Genomic DNA, 21,662 nt, shown 5'->3' on the forward strand with positions numbered 1-21,662 from the left:
CTCCTGCCCCCAACCCTCATGGATTCATCTCTCAGACCCAGAGTGTCAGGCTTCATGGTGAAACTCTAACCAACCCCTCCGCATTTGTACACCTTGGAATTGACACTCACCCACAGCTGCTGTCTTCACTCATGGAGCTTTTGACTGATTTTCTGAAGGAGCTCAGAAGGCCCAGTGATTAACGACCACCTACTGATTCATGGGTCACGCTATAGTCTCAGCACCTTGATCTCTATAGAGGCACTGACTTTAATTATCACTGCATGGCATTAATGCTAATGGAAAACCCATGCTGCCATCCCAGCTCCCCAGTGAATCAAAACTACCCAAGTCCCTGGTCCAACAGGCCTATCTCACTAAGCTGGCATCATTGTCTCATGGCTATGACCAGATCTGATTGATATTTTGCCAGTGAGTCTCTTTTTAGTGTAGAATTTATTAAGATATTGAAGTGCTCTTGAACTGGCCCCAGCTCCTAGCTGGGTGAGGAGCCCAGGGCCCTGCTCCAGGCTATTCTGACTGGTCACTAGTGCTTAGCTGCAGGAAAACCCTACTTGACTTTTAAAATTATTTTCTGAGTCCATGTTCCTTTCTCCCTCCCCTCCTTTGTCAGTCCCCTTCCTTCTTGTTTTCCTTCTTCCTTTTTCAAACACTTCCAGAAAGGTATTAAAGTGCTACTTGAAAATCCATGCAAGGAGACAAGACTCAGGCATTTCTCATAGGCCATGCTGCTCACCTGTCCCTGACCCATTTGCAAGACTCCCTATTAAGGGAAGTGAAGAAGTGTGGGTGATAAGAAATTGGGATGATAAAACTAACACAGGAGGGAGGTTGCAGGCCTGCCCAAACTCACTGGAAACTTGACTTTTATGACCAGTGGTGGCTTCCAAAGAGCTTGATCTTTCCCTGGTGGACAGACAGCCATTTAGTACTTGGGGCTGAGTGTTTCTGAGGGCTGCTGGCTGTTGGCCCTGCTCCCTGCATCCTGGATTGTGAGATTGCCAGGCCAGAACATTCACCTTCCAATGGGGAGCCTAGAAATCCCCTCTGCGGGGAGGACTCAAGATGGCGCTGTGAGAACAACCCAGGATTGGAGCTCTCGTTGAATCCGCAAAGAGGTGAGTCCGAGCTGCATTTCCAGACTGATCTTTGTTGCCCACAGAACGGGGAAACTACCAAGTATAAAAAAGACACGGGACGCCAGGCAGTAAGTCTGCCTGGCAAAGCCGGCAGCCGGGGTGCAGTGGCGGCCGGCCCTACCCAGCAATCCCCACAGGGCGCACTTGTCCGGGTGCCCTGTTGAACCGGCAACCTGAGACTTGAGAGGGCTGGACTTGAGACTGAACGAGACTTGGACAGTAGGCCAGCCCAGGGGATTGCAGAAACAGAGCGCTCGGGATACCCAGTGGGATGAACAAAACCGCGATTTCAAACTATCCCGAGCAGACAGTTCGAGATGCTCTGTGGGGGAGGGGCGTACACCACTACGGAGACAACCTGCCCCAACTGATATACACGCCCACTGCTGACGCAGCCAGCCAGTGCCGAGGCAACCCGCCCCAACAGAGATAAACGCCCACAGCTGATGCAGCCAGCCGTTGCCGAGGCAACACGCTACAATGAAGAGACTCCGCCCCAGGGCATGGCGGAGACCACAGCAGAGCCTGTAGGAACAGGGCGAATCACACAACAGCAGGGCGGAGACTCGGCAGCCAAACAGTGGCTAGTCTGCCTCCTAGCTGGGCAGGACACCTCAACGGACATCCAAAAATAAAGCCTGAACCCCGTAACACAGAGCATTTGAGAAAAAAAAGGGTTTTTTTAATGAGCTCTGTTGCAGCAGAATCAAACATAGCAGCTTAACAGCCCTGAATGAACAACAGAGCTCACAGCTCAGAAATTGAAATCATAACGAACAGCCTCTCAGACCATAGTGCAATCAAGTTAGAACTCAGAATACAGAAACCAACCCAGAACCGCACAGCTTCATGGAAACTGAACAACTGGCTCTTGAATGTTGACTGGGTAAACAATGAAATGAAGTCAGAAATAAAGAAGTTCTTCGAAACCAATGAGAACGAAGACACAACTTGCCAGAACCTCTGGGACACCTTTAAAGCAGTCTCTAGAGGAAAGTATATAGCAATAAGTGCCCATATGAGGAGAATGGAGAGATCCAAAATTGACACCCTAACGTCAAAATTGAAAGAGCTAGAGGAGCAAGATCAAAAAACTCAAAACCCAGCAGAAGACAAGAAATAACTAAGATCAGAGCTGAACTGAAGGAGATTGAGACACGAAAAGCCCTTCAAAAAATGAATAAATCCAACAGCTGGTTTTTTGAAAAGATCAACAAAATAGACAGACCACTAGCCAGATTGATTAAAAATAAAAGAGAGAACAACCAAATAGATGCAATAAAAAATGATAAAGGGGAAATCACCACAGATTCCACAGAAATTCAAACCATCATCAGAGAATATTACAAACAACTCTATGCACATAAACTAGTCAACCTGGAAGAAATGGATAAATTCCTGGACTCCTGTGTCCTCCCAAGCCTAAACCAGGAGGAAGCTGAAATTATGAATAGACCAATAACAAGGTCAGAAGTCGAGGCAGCAATTAAGAGCCTACCACACAAAAAAAAGCCCAGGTCCAGACGGGTTCACAGCCGAATTCTACCAGACACACGAAGAGGAGCTGGTACCATTACTTCTAAAACTATTTCAAACAATCCAAAAAGAGGGAATACTTCCCAACTCATTTTATGAGACCAACATCATTCTGATACCAAAACTCGGCAGAGACCCAACGAGAAAAGAAAACTTCAGGCCAATATCCATGATGAACATACATGCAAAAATCTTCAATAAAATATTGGCAAGCCGAATGCAACAGCAAATCTAAAAACTTATTCACCATGATCAAGTAGGATTCATCCCGGGGATGCAAGGCTGGTTCAACATACACAAGTCTATCAACGTAATTCACCACATAAACAGAACCAAAAACAAAAACCACATGATTATCTCAATTGATGCAGAGAAGGCATTTGACAAAATTCAACGGCCCTTTATGCTAAAAACCCTCAATAAACTCGGTATCGATGGAACATATCTCAAAGTAATAAAAGCTATTTATGACAAACCAACAGCCAATATCATACTGAATGGGCAAAACCTGGAAGCATTCCCTTTGAAATCTGGCACTAGACAAGGATGACCTCTCTCACCACTCCTATTCAATATAGTACTGGAAGTTCTAGCCAGAGCAATCAGGCAAGAAAAAGAAATAAAGGGTATTCAAATAGGAAAGGAGGAAGCCAAATTGTCTCTATTTGCAGACGACATGATAGTATACCTAGAAGACCCCATCACCTCAGCCCAAAAACACCTGAAACTGATAAGCAACTTCAGCAAAATCTCAGCATATAAAATCAATGTGCAAAAATCACAAGCATTGGTCTAAACCAATAACAGACTTAAAGAAAGCCAAATCAAGAGCGAACTGCCATTCACAATTGCTACAAGAAGAATAAAATACCTTGGAATACAACTCACAAGGAACGTAAGGGACCTCTTCAAGGAGAACTACAAACTGCTGCTCAATGAAATTAGAGAGGACACAATCAGATGGAGAAACATTCCATGTTCATGGTTAGGAAGAATTAACATCGTGAAAATGGCTATACTGCCCAAAGTAATTTACAGAATCAATGCTATCCCCATCAAGCTACCATTGACTTTCTTCACAGAACTGGAAAAAACCACCATGAACTTCATATGGAACCAAAAGAGAGCCCGCATAGCCAAGTCAATTCTAAGCAAAAAGAACACAGCGGGGGGGGAATCACACTACCGGATTTCAAACTATACTACAAGGCTACAGTAATCAAAACAGGATGGTACTGGTACCAAAACAGAGATATAGACCAATGGAACAAAACAAAGGCACCAGAGGCAACACAACATATCTACAACTATACAATCTTTGATAAACTTGACAAAAACCAGCAAGGGGGAAAGGATTCCCTGTTTAACAAATGGTGTTGTGAAAACTGGCTAGCCATGTGCAGAAAGCAGAAACTGGACCCCTTCCTGACACCTTACACTAAAATTAACTCCAGATGGATTAAAGACTTACACATAAGACTTGGCACATAAAAACCCTAGAAGGAAATCTAGGCAAAACTATCCAGGACATAGGAGTAGGCAAGGACTTCATGACCAAAACACCAAAAGCATTGACAACAAAAGCCAAAATAGACAAATGGGACCTAATGAAACTCCACAGCTTCTGCACGGCAAAAGAAACAGTCACTAGAATGGATCGGCAACCAACAGAATGGGAAAAAATTTGTGCAGTTTACCCATCTGACAAAGGGCTGATATCCAGAATTTACAAAGAACTCAAACGGATTTACAGGAAAAAAACAAACAAGCCGATTCAAAAGTGGGCAAAGGATACGAACAGACACTTTACGAAAGAAGACATATATGAGGCCAACAATCATATGAAAAAATGCTCATCGTCACTGGTCATCAGAGAGATGCAAATCAAAACCACACTGAGATACCATCTCACGCCAGTTAGAATGGTGATCATTAAAAAATCTGGAGACGAGGGGAGTCAAGATGGCGCTGTGAGAACAACCCAGGATTGGAGCCCACGTTGAATCCGCAAATGGTGAGTCAGTGCTGCATTTCCAGACTGATCTTTGTTGCCCACAGAACGGGGAAACTCCCAAGTATAAAAAGACATGGGACGCCAGGCAGTAGGTCTGCCTGGCGAAGCCGGCAGCCGGGGCGGTGGCCGGGGTGGCGGCGGCCGGCCCTACCCAGCAATCCCCACAGGGCGCACTTGTCCGGGTGCCTTGTTGAACCGGCAACCTGAGACTTGAGAGGGCTCACTTGAGACTGAACGAGACTTGCACAGTAGCCCAGCCCAGGGGATTGCAGGGACAGATCGTTTGGGATACCCAGTGGGACGAACAAAACCGCGATTTCAAACTATCCCAAGCAGACGGCCCGAGAGGCTCTGTGGGGGAGGGGCGTCCACCACTGCCGAGGCAACCCGCCCCAACTGAGATACACGCCCACTGCTAACTCAGCCAGCCGTTGCCGAGGCAACCCGCCCCAACTGAGATACACGTCCACTGCTGATGGAGCCCGCCGTTGCCGAGGCAACCCGTCCCTACTGAGATACACGCCCACTGCTGACGCAGCCAGCCGTTGCCGAGGATACCCGCCCCAACTGAGATACACGTCCACTGCTGATGGAGCCCGCCGTTGCCGAGGCAACCCGTCCCTACTGAGATACACGCCCACTGCTGACGCGGCCTGCCATTGCTGAGGCAACACGCTACAACGAAGAGACTCTGCCGCAGGGCGTGGCGGAGACCACAGCAGAGCCGGCAGGAACAGGGCGAATCACACAACAGCAGGGCGGAGCCTGGAAACCAAACAGTGGCTAATCTGCCTTCTAGCTGGGCAGGCCACCTCATCGAACATCCAAAAATAAAGTCCAAACCCCTCAACACAGAACATTTAAGAAAAAAAAAAAGGTTTTTTAATGAGCTCTGTTGCAGCAGAATCAAACATAGCAGCCTAACAGCACTGAAGGAACAACAGAGCGCACAGCTCAGCAATTAAACCCCTATAAAGTACAAACTGTCTCCTCAAGCTGCTCCCTGACCCCTCTATATCCAAAAGACTGATATTACGCAGGCATCATCCTGGGACAAAGATAGCAGAAAAAGAAACTGGTAGCATCCCTCGCTGTGCCACAGCTGCTAGAGGTGCACCCCAGACAAGCCAGGTCTGGAGCAAACCTCAACAGTCGTACAGCGAAGGGGCTAGACTGGTAGAAGGAAAACCAAGCAACAGAAATACTTCATCATCAACATTCTGGGTGTCCACTCAGAGACCCAATCGAAAAATCAGCTACTATGCAGATGACCAGCGGACAAATCCACAAAGATGGGAAGAAACCAGCGCAAAAAGGAGGAAAACACCCGAAACCAGAACACCTCACCTCCTAGAAAGGACCAAAACTCCTAACCAGCAAGGGAACAAAGCTGGACGGAGAATGACTGTGATGAAATGACGGAATTAGACTTCAGAAGATGGATAATGAGAAAGTTTTGTGAGCTAAAAGATCATGTATTAAATGAATGCAAAGAAACTAAGAACATTGAAAAAAGATTTGAAAAAAGATTCGAGAAAATGATAACAAGAATGGATAACTTAGAGAGGAATATGAATGAATTAAAGGAGCTGAAAACCACAATACGAGTACTTTGCAAAGCAAACACAAGTTTCAATAGCCGAATTGACCAAGCAGAGGAAAGAATATCTGAAGTCGATGACCAACTCAATGAAATAAAACAAGAAACCAAGATCAGAGAAAAAAGCGCAAAAAGGAATGAACAAAGTCTCCAAGAAATGTGGGACTATGTGAAAAGACCTAACCTACGTTTGATAGGTGTACCAGAAGGAGACGAAGAGAATGAATCCAAGCTGGAAAATACTCTTCAGGACATCATCCAGGAAAATTTCCCCCACCTAGCAAGACAGGCCAACACTCAATTGCAGGAAATACAGAGAACACCACAAAGATATTCCGCAAGAAGAGCAACCCCAAGGCACATAATCGTCAGATTCAACTAAGTTGAAATAAAGAAGAGAATACTAAGGGCAGCCAGAGAGAAAGGTCAGGTCACCCACAAAGGGAAGCCCATCAGACTCACAGCAGATCTCTCGGCAGAAACACTACAAGCCAGAAGAGAGTGGGGGCAATATTCAACATTCTTAAAGAAAAGAACTTTCAACCCAGAATTTCATATCCAGCCAAACTGAGCTTCAGAAGTGAAGGAAAAATAAAATCCTTTGCGAACAAGCAAGTACTCAGAGATTTTGTCACTACCAGGCCTGCTTTACAAGAGCTCCTAAAAGAGGCACTACACATAGAAAGGATCAACCAGTACAAGCCATTCCAAAATCACAGTGAATGCTAAAGAGCTTTAACATAATGAAGAATCTACAACAACTAACAGGCAAAACAGCCACTTAGCATCAAAATGGCAATATGAAATTCACACATAACAATATTAACCCTAAATGTAACTGGACTAAATGCACCAATCAAAAGACACAGACTGGCAAATTGGATAAAAATCCAAAACCCATCAGTGTGCTGTATCCAGGAAACCCATCTCACATGCAAGGATACACAAAGGCTCAAAATAAAGGGATGGAGGAAGATTTACCAAGCTAATGGAGAGCAGAAAAAAGCAGGAGTTGCAATTCTCATCTCTGATAAAACAGACTTTAAAGCAACAAAGATCAAAAGAGACAAAGAAGGCCACTACATAATGGTAAAAGGATCGATACAACAAGAAGAGCTAACGATCCTAAACATATATGGACCCAATGCAGAAGCACCCAGATACATAAGGCAAGTTCTTAATTACTTACAAAAGGACTTAGACTCCCACACAATAATAGTGGGATACTTTAACACTCCACTGTCAATATTAGACAGATCAACCAGACAGAAAATCAACAAGGATATCCAGGGCTTGAACTCAGACCTGGAACAAGCAAACCTGGTGGACATTTACAGAACTCTCCACCCCAAATCCACAGAATACACATTCTTCTCAGCACCACATCACACCTACTCTAAAATTGACCACATAATTGGAAGTAAAGCACTGCTCAACAAATGCAAAACAACTGAAATCATAACAAACAGCCTCTCAGACCATAGTGCAATCAAGTTAGAACTCAGAATTCAGAAACAGACCCAGAACCGCACAGCTTCATGGAAACTGAACAACTGGCTCTTGAATGTTGACTGGGTAAACAACGAAATGAATGCGGAAATAAAGAAGTTCTTCGAAACCAATGAGAACGAAGACACAACGTGCCAGAACCTCTGGGACACATTTAAAGCAGTCTCTAGAGGAAAGTATATAGCAATAAGTGCCCATATGAGGAGAATGGAGAGATCCAAAATTGACACCCTATCATCAAAATTGAAAGAGCTAGAGGAGCAAGATCAAAAAAACTCAAAACCCAGCAGAACACAAGAAATAACCAAGATCAGAGCTGAGCTGCAGGAGATTGAGACACGAAAAACCCTTAAAAAATCAATAAATCCAAGAGCTGGTTTTTTGAATAGATCAACAAAATAGACAGACCAGTAGCCAGATTGATTAAAAAGAAAAGAGAGAACAACCAAATAGATGCAATAAAAAATGATAAAGGGGAAATCACCACAGATTCCACAGAAATTCAAACCATCATCAGAGAATATTACAAACAACTCTATGCGCATAAACTAGTAAACCTGGGATTCCTGCCGCTCCCACCGGTCTCTCCTCGCTCCTGGGCAGCGGTGCCCACAACTGGGAAAACTATTGCTCCATCAAAAGAAAGGAATGAGAGGGAGGGGACTCAAGATGGCGCTGTGAGAACAACCCAGGATTGGAGCCCGCGTTGAATTCGCAAACGGTGAGTCAGAGCTGCATTTCCAGACTGATCTTTGTTGCCCACAGAACGGGGAAACTCCCAAGTATAAAAAGACACGGGACGCCAGGCAGTAGGTCTGCCTGGCGAAGCCGGCAGCCAGGGCGGCGGCGGCCGGCCCTACCCAGCAATCCCCACAGGGCGTGCTTGTCCGGGTGCCTTGTTGAACCGGCAACCTGAGACTTGAGAGGGCTGGACTTGAGACTGAACAAGACTTGCACAGTAGCCCAGCCCAGGGGATTGCAGACAGATCATTTGGGATACCCAGTGGGACGAACAAAACCGCGATTTCAAACTATCCCGGGCAGACGGTCCGAGACGCTCTGTGGGGGAGGGGCGTCCACCACTACGGAGGCAACCCGCCCCAACTGAGATACACGCCCACTGCTGAGGCAGCCAGCCGTTGCCGAGGCAACCCACCCCAACTGAGATACACGCCCACTGCTGACGCAGCCAGCCGTTGCCGAGGCAACACGTCCCTACTGAGATACACGCCCACTGCTGACGCAGCCTGCCGTTGCTGAGGCAACACGCTACAACGCAGAGACTTTGCCGCAGGGCATGGCGGAGACCACAGCAGAGCCGGCAGGAACAGCGCGAATCACACAACAGCAGGGCGGAGCCTCGGCAGCCAAGCAGTGGCTAGTCTGCCTTCGAGCTGGGCAGGACACCTGATCGGACATCCAAAAATAAAGCCCAAACCCCTCAACACAGAGCATTTGAGAAAAAAAAAAGGGTTGTTTAATGAGCTGTGTTGCAGCAGAATCAAACATAGCAGCCTAACAGCCCTGAATGAACAACAGAGTGCACAGCTCAGCAATTAAACCCCTATAAAGTACAAACTGTCTCCTCAAGCAGCTCCCTGACCCCTCTATATCCAAAAGACTGTCATTAGGCAGGCATCATCCTGGGACAAAGAGAGCAGAAAAAGAAACTGGTAGCATCCCTCGCTGTGCCACGGCTACTAGAGGTGCACCCCAGACAAGCAGGGTCTGGAGCGGACCTCAACAGTCGTTCAGCGAAGGGGCTAGACTGGTAGAAGGAAAACCAAGCAACAGAAATACTTCATCATCAACATTCTGGGTGTCCACTCAGAGACCCAAACAAAAAATCAGCAACTACGCAGACGACCAGCGGACAAATCCACAAAGATGGGAAGAAACCAGCGCAAAAAGGAGGAAAACACCCGAAACCAGAACACATCGCCTCCTAGAAAGGACCAAAACTCCTCACCAGCAAGGGAACAAAGCTGGACGGAGAATGACTGTGACGAAATGACGGAATTAGACTTCAGAAGATGGATAATGAGAAACTTTTGTGAGCTAAAAGATCATGTATTAAATCAATGCAAAGAAACTAAGAACCTTGAAAAAAGATTTGAAAAAAGATTCGAGGAAATGATAACAAGAATGGATACCTTAGAGAGGAATATGAATGAATTAAAGGAGCTGAAAAACACAATACGAGAACTTCGCGAAGCAAACGCAAGTTTCAATAGCCGAATTGACCAAGCAGAAGAAAGAATATCTGAAGTCGAAGACCAACTCAATGAAATAAAACGAGAAACCAAGATCAGAGAAAAAAGCGCAAAAAGGAATGAACAAAGTCTCCAAGAAATGTGGGACTATGTGAAAAGACCTAACCTACGTTTGATAGGTGTACCAGAAGGGGACGAAGAGAATGAATCCCAGCTGGAAAATACTCTTCAGGACATCATCCAGGAAAATTTCCCCCACCTAGCAAGACAAGCCAACACTCAATTGCAGGAAATACAGAGAACACCACAAAGATATTCCGCAAGAAGAGCAACCCCAAGGCATATAATCGTCAGATTCAACAGAGTTGAAATAAAGGAGAGAATACTAAGGGCAGCCAGAGAGAAAGGTCGGGTTACCCACAAAGGGAAGCCCATCAGACTCACAGCAGATCTCTCGGCAGAAACACTACAAGCCAGAAGAGAGATTTTGTCACCACCAGGCCTGCTTTACAAGAGCTCCTAAAAGAGGCACTACACATAGAAAGGATCAATCAGTACCAGCCATTCCAAAATCACACTGAATGCTAAAGAGCTTCAACATAATGAAGAATCTACAACAACTAACAGGCAAAACAGCCACTTAGAATCAAAATGGCAGTATCAAATTCACACATAACAATATTAACCCTAAATGTAAATGGACTAAATGCACCAATCAAAAGACACAGACTGGCAAATTGGATAAAAATCCAAAACCCATCAGTGTGCTGTATCCAGGAAACCCATCTCACATGCAAGGATACACAAAGGCTCAAAATAAAGGGATGGAGGAAGATTTACCAAGCTAATGGAAAGCAAAAAAAAGCAGGAGTTGCAATTCTCATCTCTGATAAAATAGACTTTAAAGCAACAAAGATCAAAAGAGACAAAGAAGGCCATTACATAATGGTAAAAGGATCGATACAACAAGAAGAGCTAACGATCCTAAACATATATGGACCCAACACAGGAGCACCCAGATACATAAGGCAAGTTCTTAATGACTTACAGAAGGACTTAGACTCCCACACAATAATAGTGGGAGACTTTAACACTCCACTGTCAATATTAGACAGATCAACCAGACAGAAAATCAACAAGGATACCCAGGGCTTGAACTCAGACCTGGAGCAAGCAAACCTGGTGGACATTTACAGAACTCTCCACCCCCAATCCACAGAATACACATTCTTCTCAGCACCACATCACACCTACTCAAAAATTGACCACATAATTGGAAGTAAAGCACTGCTCAACAAATGCAAAACAACTGAAATCATAACAAACAGCCTCTCAGACCATAGTGCAATCAAGTTAGAACTCAGAATTCAGAAACCGACCCAGAACCGCAAAGCTTCATGGAAACTGAAAAACTGGCTCTTGAATGTTGACTGGGTAAACAACGAAATGAAGGCAGAAATAAAGAAGTTCTTCGAAACCAATGAGAACGAAGACACAACGTGCCAGAACCTCTGGGACACATTTAAGCAGTCACTAGAGGAAAGTATATAGCAATAAGTGCCCATATGAGGAGAATGGAGAGATCCAAAATTGACACCCTATCGTCAAAATTGAAAGAGCTAGAGGAGCAAGATCAAAAAAACTCAAAACCCAGCAGAAGACAAGAAATTACTAAGATCAGAGCTGAGCTGAAGGACATTGAGACACGAAAAACCCTTCAAAAAATCAATAAATCCAAGAGCTGGTTTTTTGAAAAGATCAACAAAATAGACAGACCACTAGCCAGATTGATTAAAAAGAAAAGAGAGAACAACCAAATAGATGCAATAAAAAATGATAAAGGGGAAATCACCACAGATTCCACAGAAATTCAAACCATCATCAGAGAATATAACAAACAACTCTATGCCCATAAACTAGTAAACCTGGAAGAAATGGATAAATTCCTGGACTCCTATGTCCTCCCAAGCCTAAACCAGGAGGAAGCTGAAACTATGAATAGACCAATAACAAGGTCTGAAGTTGAGGCAGCAATTAAGAGCCTACCTCACAAAAAAAGCCCAGGTCCAGATGGGTTCACAGCCGAATTCTACCAGACACACAAGGAGGAGCTGGTACCATTCCTTCTAAAACTATTTCAAACAATCCAAAAAGAGGGAATCCTTCCCAAATCATTTTATGAGACCAACATCATCCTGATACCAAAACCCGGCAGAGACCCAACAAGAAAAGAAAACTTCAGGCCAATATCCATGATGAACATAGATGCAAAAATCTTCAATAAAATATTGGCAAGCCGATTGCAACAGCAAATCAAAAAACTTATTCATCATGATCAAGTAGGATTCATCCCAGGGATGCAAGGCTGGTTCAACATACGCAAGTCTATCAACGTAATTCACCACATAAACAGAACCAAAAACAAAAACCACATGATTATCTCAATTGACGCAGAGAAGGCATTTGACAAAATTCAACAGCCCTTTATGCTAAAAACCCTCAACGAACTCGGTATCGATGGAACGTATCTCAAAGTAATAAAAGCTATTTATGACAAACCAACAGCCAATATCATACTGAATGGGCAAAAACTGGAAGCATTCCCTTTGAAATCTGGTACTAGACAAGGATGCCCTCTCTCACCACTCCTATTCAATATAGTACTGGAAGTTCTAGCCAGAGCAATCAGGCAAGAAAAAGAAATAAAGGGTATTCAAATAGGAAAGGTGGAAGCCAAATTGTCTCTATTTGCAGACGACATGATAGTATACCTAGAAGACCCCATCGCCTCAGCCCAAAAACTCCTGAAACTGATAAACAACTTCAGCAACGTCTCAGGATATAAAATCAATGTGCAAAAATCACAAGCATTGGTCTAAACCAATAACAGACTTAAAGAAAGCCAAATCAAGAGCGAACTGCCATTCGCAATTGCTACAAAAAGAATAAAATACCTTGGAATACAACTCACAAGGAACGTAAGGGACCTCTTCAAGGAGAACTACAAACCACTGCTCAACGAAATCAGAGAGGACACAAACAGATGGAGAAACATTCCATGTTCATGGTTAGGAAGAATTAATACCGTGAAAATGGCTATACTGCCCAAAGTAATTTACAGAATCAACGCTATCCCCATCAAGCTACCATTGACTTTCTTCACAGAACTGGAAAAAACCACCATGAACTTCATATGGAACCAAAAGAGAGCCCGCATAGCCAAGTCAATTCTAAGCAAAAAGAACAAAGCGGGGGGCATCACACTACCGGATTTCAAACTATACTACAAGGCTGCAGTAATCAAAACAGCATGGTACTGGTACCAAAACAGAGACATAGACCAATGGAACAAAACAGAGGCACTGGAGGCAACACAACATACATACAACTATACAATCTTTGATAAACCTGACAAAAACAAGCAATGGGGCAAGGATTCCATGTTTAACAAATGGTGTTGGGAAAACTGGCTAGCCATGTGCAGAAAGCAGAAACTGGACCCCTTCCTGACACCTTACACTAAAATTAACTCCAGATGGATTAAAGACTTAAACATAAGACCTGGCACCATAAAAACCCTAGAAGGAAATCTAGGCAAAACTATCCAGGACATAGGAGTAGGCAAGGACTTCATGAACAAAACACCAAGAGCATTGGCAACAAAAGCCAAAATAGACAAATGGGACCTAATGAAACTCCACAGCTTCTGCACGGCAAAAGAAACAGTCACTAGAGTGGATCGGCAACCAACAGAATGGGAAAAAATTTTCGCAGTCTACCCATCTGACAAAGGGCTGATATCCAGAATTTACAAACAACTCAAGCAGATTTACAGGAAAAAAACAAACAAGCCCATTCAAAAGTGGGCAAAGGATATGAACAGATACTTTACGAAAGAAGACATATATGAGGCCAACAATCATATGAAAAAATGCTCATCGTCACTGGTCATCAGAGAGATGCAAATCAAAACCACATTGAGATACCATCTCACGCCAGTTAGAATGGCGATCATTAAAAAATCTGGAGACAACAGATGCTGGAGAGGATGTGGAGAAAAAGGAACACTTTTACACTGTTGGTGGGAGTGTAAATTAGTTCAACCATTGTGGAAGACAGTGTGGCGATTCCTCAAGGCCTTAGAAATAGAAATTCCATTTGACCCAGCAATCCCATTACTGGGTATATATCCAAAAGACTATAAATCGTTCTACTATAAGGACACATGTACACGAATGTTCATTGCAGCACTGTTTACAATAGCAAAGACCTGGAATCAACCCAAATGCCCATTGATAATAGACTGGATTGGAAAAATGTGGCACATATACACCATGGAATATTATGCAGCAATCAGAAATGATGAGTTCGTGTCCTTTGTAGGGACATGGATGAATCTGGAAAACATCATCCTCAGCAAACTGACACAAGAACAGAAAATGAAACACCGCATATTCTCACTCATAGGTGGGTGATGAAAAATGAGAACACATGGACACAGAAAGGGGAGTACTAAACACTGGGGTCTATTGGGGGGAAAAGGGGAGGGCCAGTGGGAGGGGGAGGTGAGGAGGGATAGCCTGGGGAGAAATGCCAAATGTGGGTGAAGGGGAGAAGAAAAGCAAAGCACACTGCCATGTGTGTACCTACGCAACTGTCTTGCATGCTCTGCTCATGTACCCCAAAACCTATAATCCAATAAAAAATTAAAAAAAAAAAGAAACTAGTAAACCTGGAAGAAATGGATAAATTCCTGGACTCCTGTGTCCTCCCAAACCTAAACCGGGAGGAAGCTGAAACTATGAATAGACCAATAACAAGGTCTGAAGTTGGGGCAGCAATTAACAGCCTACCACTCAAGAAAAGCCCAGGTCAAGACGGTTTCACAGCCAAATTCTACCAGACACACAAGGAGGAGCTGGTACCATTCCTTCTAAAACTATTTCAAACAATCCAAAAAGAGGGAATCCTTCCCAAATCATTTTATGAGACCAACATCATCCTGATACCAAAACCCGGCAGAGACCCAACAAGAAAAGAAAACTTCAGGCCAATATCCATGATGAACATAGATGCAAAAATCTTCAATAAAATATTGGCAAGCCGATTGCAACAACAAATCAAAAAACTTATTCATCATGATCAAGTAGGATTCATCCCAGGGATGCAAGGCTGGTTCAACATACGCAAGTCTATCAACGTAATTCACCACATAAACAGAACCAAAAACAAAAACCACATGATTATCTCAATTGACGCAGAGAAGGCATTTGACAAAATTCAACAGCCCTTTATGCTAAAAACCCTCAATAAACTCGGTATCGATGGAACGTATCTCAAAGTAATAAAAGCTATTTATGACAAACCAACAGCCAATGTCATACTGAATGGGAAAAAACTGGAAGCATTCCCTTTATAATCTGGCACTAGACAAGGATGCCCTCTCTCACCACTCCTATTCAATATAGTACTGGAAGTTCTAGCCAGAGCAATCAGGCAAGAAAAAGAAATAAAGGGTATTCAAATAGGAAAGGTGGAAGCCAAATTGTCTCTATTTGCAGACGACATGATAGTATACCTAGAAGACCCCATTGCCTCAGTTCAAAAACTCCTGAAACTGATAAGCAACTTCAGCAAAGTCTCAGGATATAAAATCAATGTGCAAAAATCACAAGCATTCCTCTACACCAACAACAGACTTAAAGAAAGCCAAATCAAGAGCGAACTGCCATTCGCAATTGCTACAAAAAGAATAAAATACCTTGGAATACAACTCACAAGGAACGTAAGAGACCTCTTCAAGGAGAACTACAAACCACTGCTCAACGAAATCAGAGAGGACACAAACAGATGGAGAAACATTCCATGTTCATGGTTAGGAAGAATTAATATCGTGAAAATGGCTATACTGCCCAAAGTAATTTACAGAATCAACGCTATCCCCATCAAGCTACCACTGACTTTCTTCACAGAACTGGAAAAAACCACCATGAACTTCATATGGAACCAAAAGAGAGCCCGCATAGCCAAGTCAATTCTAAGCAAAAAGAACACAGCGGGGGGCATCACACTACCGGATTTCAAACTATACTACAAGGCTACAGTAATCAAAACAGCATGGTACTGGTACCAAAACAGAGATATAGACCAATGGAACAAAACAGAGGCACCGGAGGCAACACAACATACATACAACTATACAATCTTTGATAAACCTGACAAAAACAAGCAATGGGGCAAGGATTCCACGTTTAACAAATGGTGTTGGGAAAACTGGCTAGCCATGTGCAGAAAGCAGAAACTGGACCCCTTCCTGACACCTTACACTAAAATTAACTCCAGATGGATTAAAGACTTAAACATAAGACCTGGCACCATAAAAACCCTAGAAGGAAATCTAGGCAAAACTATCCAGGACATAGGAGTAGGCAAGGACTTCATGAACAAAACACCAAGAGCATTGGCAACAAAAGCCAAAATAGACAAATGGGACCTAATGAAACTCCACAGCTTCTGCACGGCAAAAGAAACAGTCACTAGAGTGGATCGGCAACCAACAGAATGGGAAAAAATTTTCGCAGTCTACCCATCTGACAAAGGGCTGATATCCAGAATTTACAAACAACTCAAGCAGATTTACAGGAAAAAAACAAACAAGCCCATTCAAAAGTGGGCAAAGGATATGAACAGATACTTTACGAAAGAAGACATATATGAGGCCAACAATCATATGAAAAAATGCTCATCGTCACTGGTCATCAGAGAGATGCAAATCAAAACCACATTGAGATACCATCTCACGCCAGTTAGAATGGCGATCATTAAAATATCTGGAGACAACAGATGCTGGAGAGGATGTGGAGAAAAAGGAACACTTTTACACTGTTGGTGGGAGTGTAAATTAGTTCAACCATTGTGGAAGACAGTGTGGCGATTCCTCAAGGCCTTAGAAATAGAAATTCCATTTGACCCAGTAATCCCATTACTGGGTATATATCCAAAAGACTATAAATCGTTCTACTATAAGGACACATGTACACGAATGTTCATTGCAGCACTGTTTACAATAGCAAAGACCTGGAATCAACCCAAATGCCCATTGATAATAGACTGGATTGGAAAAATGTGGCACATATACACCATGGAATATTATGCAGCAATCAGAAATGATGAGTTTTTGTCATTTGTAGGGACATGGATGAATCTGGAGAACGTCATCGTCAGCAAACTGACACAAGAACAGAAAATGAAACACCGCATATTCTCACTCATAGGCGGGTGATGAGAAATGAGAACACATGGACACAGAAAGGGGAGTACTAAACACTGGGGTCTATTGGGGGGAGAAGGGGAGGGCCAGTGGGAGGGCGAGGTGGGGAGGGATAGCCTGGGGAGAAATGCCAAATGTGGGTGAAGGGGAGAAGGAAAGAAAAGCACACTGCCATGTGTGTTCCTATGCAACTGTCTTGCATGCTCTGCTCATGTACCCCAAAACCTAAAATCCAATAAAAAATTAAAAAAAAAAAAGAAATCCCCTCTGCAAATAGAAGCTGCATCAACATGACGCAGCCTCTGCCTGCTGCCTGCCTTTCCAGTACCCGCCTGTGAGTGTACTTAGCTGCCTGCCACCTGTCTTTTGACTGGAGCTCCTGAAAGATTCTGGGTACCCCCTCAGCTCAGATCCCCAGACCCTGCTCCTCCACCACTTCCTTTGCTCTTTCAGGCCTCAAGCAACCCCGTCAGAGCTGTGGGTTTTCACCCTGCCAGAAGCAGTGCAGGAAGCAGCAGCTAAGTGGGTAGCAGTGTAGGGAACAGAGAGATGGGGTTGCCTGGGGTCCAGGACTTGGACCCTGCACCCTGTCCCCAGCCAACAAGCCTCCAGAGACCCAGTGACTCTTATCTCACAAGTTTCCAGGAGAGAAGGACTGGAGGTCCTGCACAGGCAGAGGCTGGGCCGGCAGTGAAATGCCTCCCCCATTTGGCTGCATGGGTTTTCAATACTGAAGGAGCTGGAAGCACCATACAGGTCTCAGCTTCATCGTCCCAGCTCTTCCAGGGACACCCTATGTCCTCAGTGTTGAAGGATACCCTGGGAGGAGACCAGTTTGGACATGTGTGGGGATGGGGAATGGTAGGGAGGCCTGGGAGAAGCACCCAAGGCAGAGGCCCTGCAGGCCCATGGGGAGACATGGAGCTGCTTAGGGCAGGCCAGGTCAGTGAGAGGAGAAGAGAGGAGACTTCTCTCATTCTTGATCAGTTCTCAGAATGGTCCTCATTCTCCACCAGTTGTCCCGCTAACTGTCCCTCTCTGCCCCCCACTGCCACCAATGATGGCTATAACCAAGGGATTCACATCCACTCAGAATAGGCCACTACCTTGGCCTCTCCCCCTAGGGTTCCCACAAAAGCAGCCCCAGCCCTTTTCCTGGGTCACCTGAGACCTCTTAATGACCCAGGAATTAAAAGGTTAGTGTCTGGCTGGGCGCAGTGGCTCACGCCTGTAATCCCAGCACTTTGGGAGGCCAAGTGGGCAGATCACCTGTGGTCAGGAGTTTGAGACCAGCTTGACCAACATGGAGAAACCCCATCTCGAATAAAAATAGAAAATTAGTGGGGCATGATGGCACATGCCTGTAATTCCAGCTACTTGTGAGGCTGAGGCAAGAGAATAGCTTGAACTGAGGAGGCGGAGGTTGCGGTGAGCCAAGATCGTGTCATTGCACTCCAGCCTGGGTAACAAGAGTAAAACTGTCTCAGAAAAAATAAATAAATGAATAAATGGTTAACATCTGGCACTATAGGGGCCCAGCTCCCACAGTTCTGATTGGTAGTGCCTAGGCCCACAGGTTGTTAGAACTCACCCTTGGGCATTGCAGAACTGAAGTGTTGGGAAGAAGCACTGGGGACCCAGATATCACAGGAGGAGGTTGTTTCAGTAAGATGTTGCAAAGGGGCCAAGCAGGGTGGCTCAGACCTGTAATCCCAGCACTTTAGCAGGCTGAGGCAGGTGGGTCACTTGAGCCCAGGAGTTCACTACCAGACTGGCCAACATGACCAAACCTTGTCTGTACTAAAAATACAAAAATTAGCTGGGTGTGGCAGTATGCACTTACAGTCCCAGCTGCTCAGGAGGCTGGGGCAGAAGGATCACTTGGGACCAGGAGTTTGAGGCTGCAGTGAGCTAGGATAGTGCCATTGCACTCCAGCCTGGGCAACAGAGTGAGACTCTGTCTCTGGGGGAAAAAAAGATGTTGCAAAGGAGGTGCCCTATTTCCCTCCCCCATCTTACTGAACTCTTACACCAGGTGTACTATTGCAGAATGGATAGAACATGACCCACACTTCCCCATTCCCACCTGCCTGTTTAAATAGCTACTGGAGAGCCTGGGCTTCTTTAGAACTGATTCCTTCTGGAAGTCTGGGTGGCACAGAACCCCCCTATGGTGCTCTTGATACCCTCACCCTCACCCCCTCATACATACACAGCTAGGGCTAGAGGCTCCTAGAAGCCCAATACTGGGCCAAGAGGACATGAGCAGAGGGCCAAGGGATCCTGTCCTCATGCCATGTCCCTGCCCCTTGCAGAGTTGGCCAAGAAGTACCTGCAGCTCCTGCGGACCTCTGCCCTACAGCGCTATGGGAGCCGAATCCCTGGGTCAGGGCAGCCCCATGCCTTCTACCAGGCCTATGTCCCTCCAATCCTGTGCCGGGCCACAGCGCCCTTAGACACTCAAGTGGGGGCCATTATGGGGAATCCCAAGGTGGAAGATGGCACTGATGTGAGCATCTCAAACCTCTTCAACACAAGGACTAAAAAGGGCCCGAGGGTGACCATACTCTTGGGGAAGGCTGGCATGGGCAAGACCACGCTGGCCCACTGCCTCTGCCAGAAGTGGGCAGAGGGCCATCTGGATTGTTTCCAGGCCCTGTTCCTTTATGAATTCCGTGAGCTTAATCTGATCACAAGGTTCCTGACACTGCCCCAGCTCCTGATCTGTACCTGAGCCCTGAGTCAGACCCTGATGCTGCTTCCAGTACCTGGAGGAGAATGCTGACCAAGTCCTGCTGATTTTTGATGGGCTAGATGAGTCCCTTCAGCCCTGCTCCAGCACGGATCCTGAGGATCCTGATGGCCCAGGCCCTGTTCTTGCCCTCTTCTCCGGTCTCTGCCATGGGACCCTCCTGCCAGGCTGCTGGGTGTTGGCCACCTCCCATCCAGGGAAGCTGCCTGCCTGCCTGCCCTCAGAGGCAGCTGTGGTCCACATGTTGAGCTTTGATGGGCCTTGGGTGGAAGAATATGTAAATTGCTTCTTCAGTGCCCAGCCATCACGGGAGGGGGCCCTGGGGGAGTTACAGACAAATGGATGTCTTCGGAGCCTATGTGCGGTGCCTGCACTGTGCCAAGTCGCCTGCCTCTGCCTCCACCATCTGCTCCCTGACCATGCCCCAGGCAAGTCTGCAGCTCTCCTGCCCACCATGACTCAGCTCTATATGCAGATGGTGCTCACTCTCAGCCCCCGTGGGCACTTGCCCACAACATCCCTGCTGGGTCTGGGGGAGGTGGCCCTGAAGATCCTGGAGACAGGGAAGGTAACCTTCTATGCAAGAGACATCCCTCCACCCCTGATGGCCTTTGGGGCCAGCCACAGTCTGCTGTCCTCCTTCTGCATCTGCACAGGCCCTGGGCACCAGCAGACAGGCTATGCTTTCACCCACTTCGGCCTGCAGGAGTTTTTAGCTGCCCTGCACCTGATGGCCAGCCCCAAGGTGGATGAAGGTTTACTCACCCAGCATGTTACCCTCAATTCCCGCTGGGTACTGCGGACTGGACCTAAAGCTAAACTGGACCTCTCAGACCACCTCCCTACCTTCCTGGCAGGCCTGGCATCCTGCACTTGCCATCCCTTCCTTATCTACCTGGCACAGCATAGTGAGGACTGGGTGGGCACCAAGCAGGCTGCTGTCATGCAGGAGTTGAATAAGTTGGCCACCTGCAAGCTCACAGGGCCAAAGTTGCTACAGCTGTTACACGGTGTGGATAAGACACAGGAGCCTGAGCTGGCTAGTCTCACTGCACAAAGCCTGCCCTATCAACTGCCCTTCCACAATTTCCTACTGACCTACACCGACCTGGCTGTCCTGACCAACAACCTAGGGCATAGGGAGGCCCCCATCCACCTGGATTTTGAGGGCTGTACCCTGGAGCCCCACTGCCCTGAGGCTCTGGTAGGCTGTGGGCAGATAGAGAATCTCAGGTGAGTAAGAGCAGAGGAGAACCAGGGAGGGGATTGGGCTTTTGGGAGAGCAAAGGTCAACCAGTCTAGCAGACCTCTGCCAAGAGTACTGGATAAGAACCTTGGATATTAGAACAGAATGGCCTGCAATGCAAGAGAGGAAGCTCCATGCCTTGACAGGACCTCTGGAGCCCAAATGGGTCCTCCTCTTGTCTGTGGTTTCTGGACCCTCAGTCTCTCTGTCAATCATGGGCTGAAGCCTCAGATTCAGGCTGTGTTGACAGAGGTTGTTGGACTTTGGGCATGTATATGCAGCACACACATGCACACTGTCTAGGCCAAAGTTATTTCATTCCTAAAATGAATCTATGACAATAGCTGACTCACATGATCATTGCGAGAATGAGATGGGATAAT

The 21,662-nt window shown here is 45.7% G+C and overlaps 1 pseudogene; it reads left to right on the forward strand.

Annotated features, from left to right (window-relative positions):
* Positions 1-21,662, forward strand: part of LOC144580614 (protein NLRC5-like) — a 57,437-nt pseudogene that overhangs the window by 2,030 nt on the left and 33,745 nt on the right.

The sequence above is a fragment of the Callithrix jacchus genome, chromosome 20, assembly GCF_049354715.1.
Source record: "Callithrix jacchus isolate 240 chromosome 20, calJac240_pri, whole genome shotgun sequence".
NCBI lineage: Eukaryota > Metazoa > Chordata > Mammalia > Primates > Cebidae > Callithrix > Callithrix jacchus.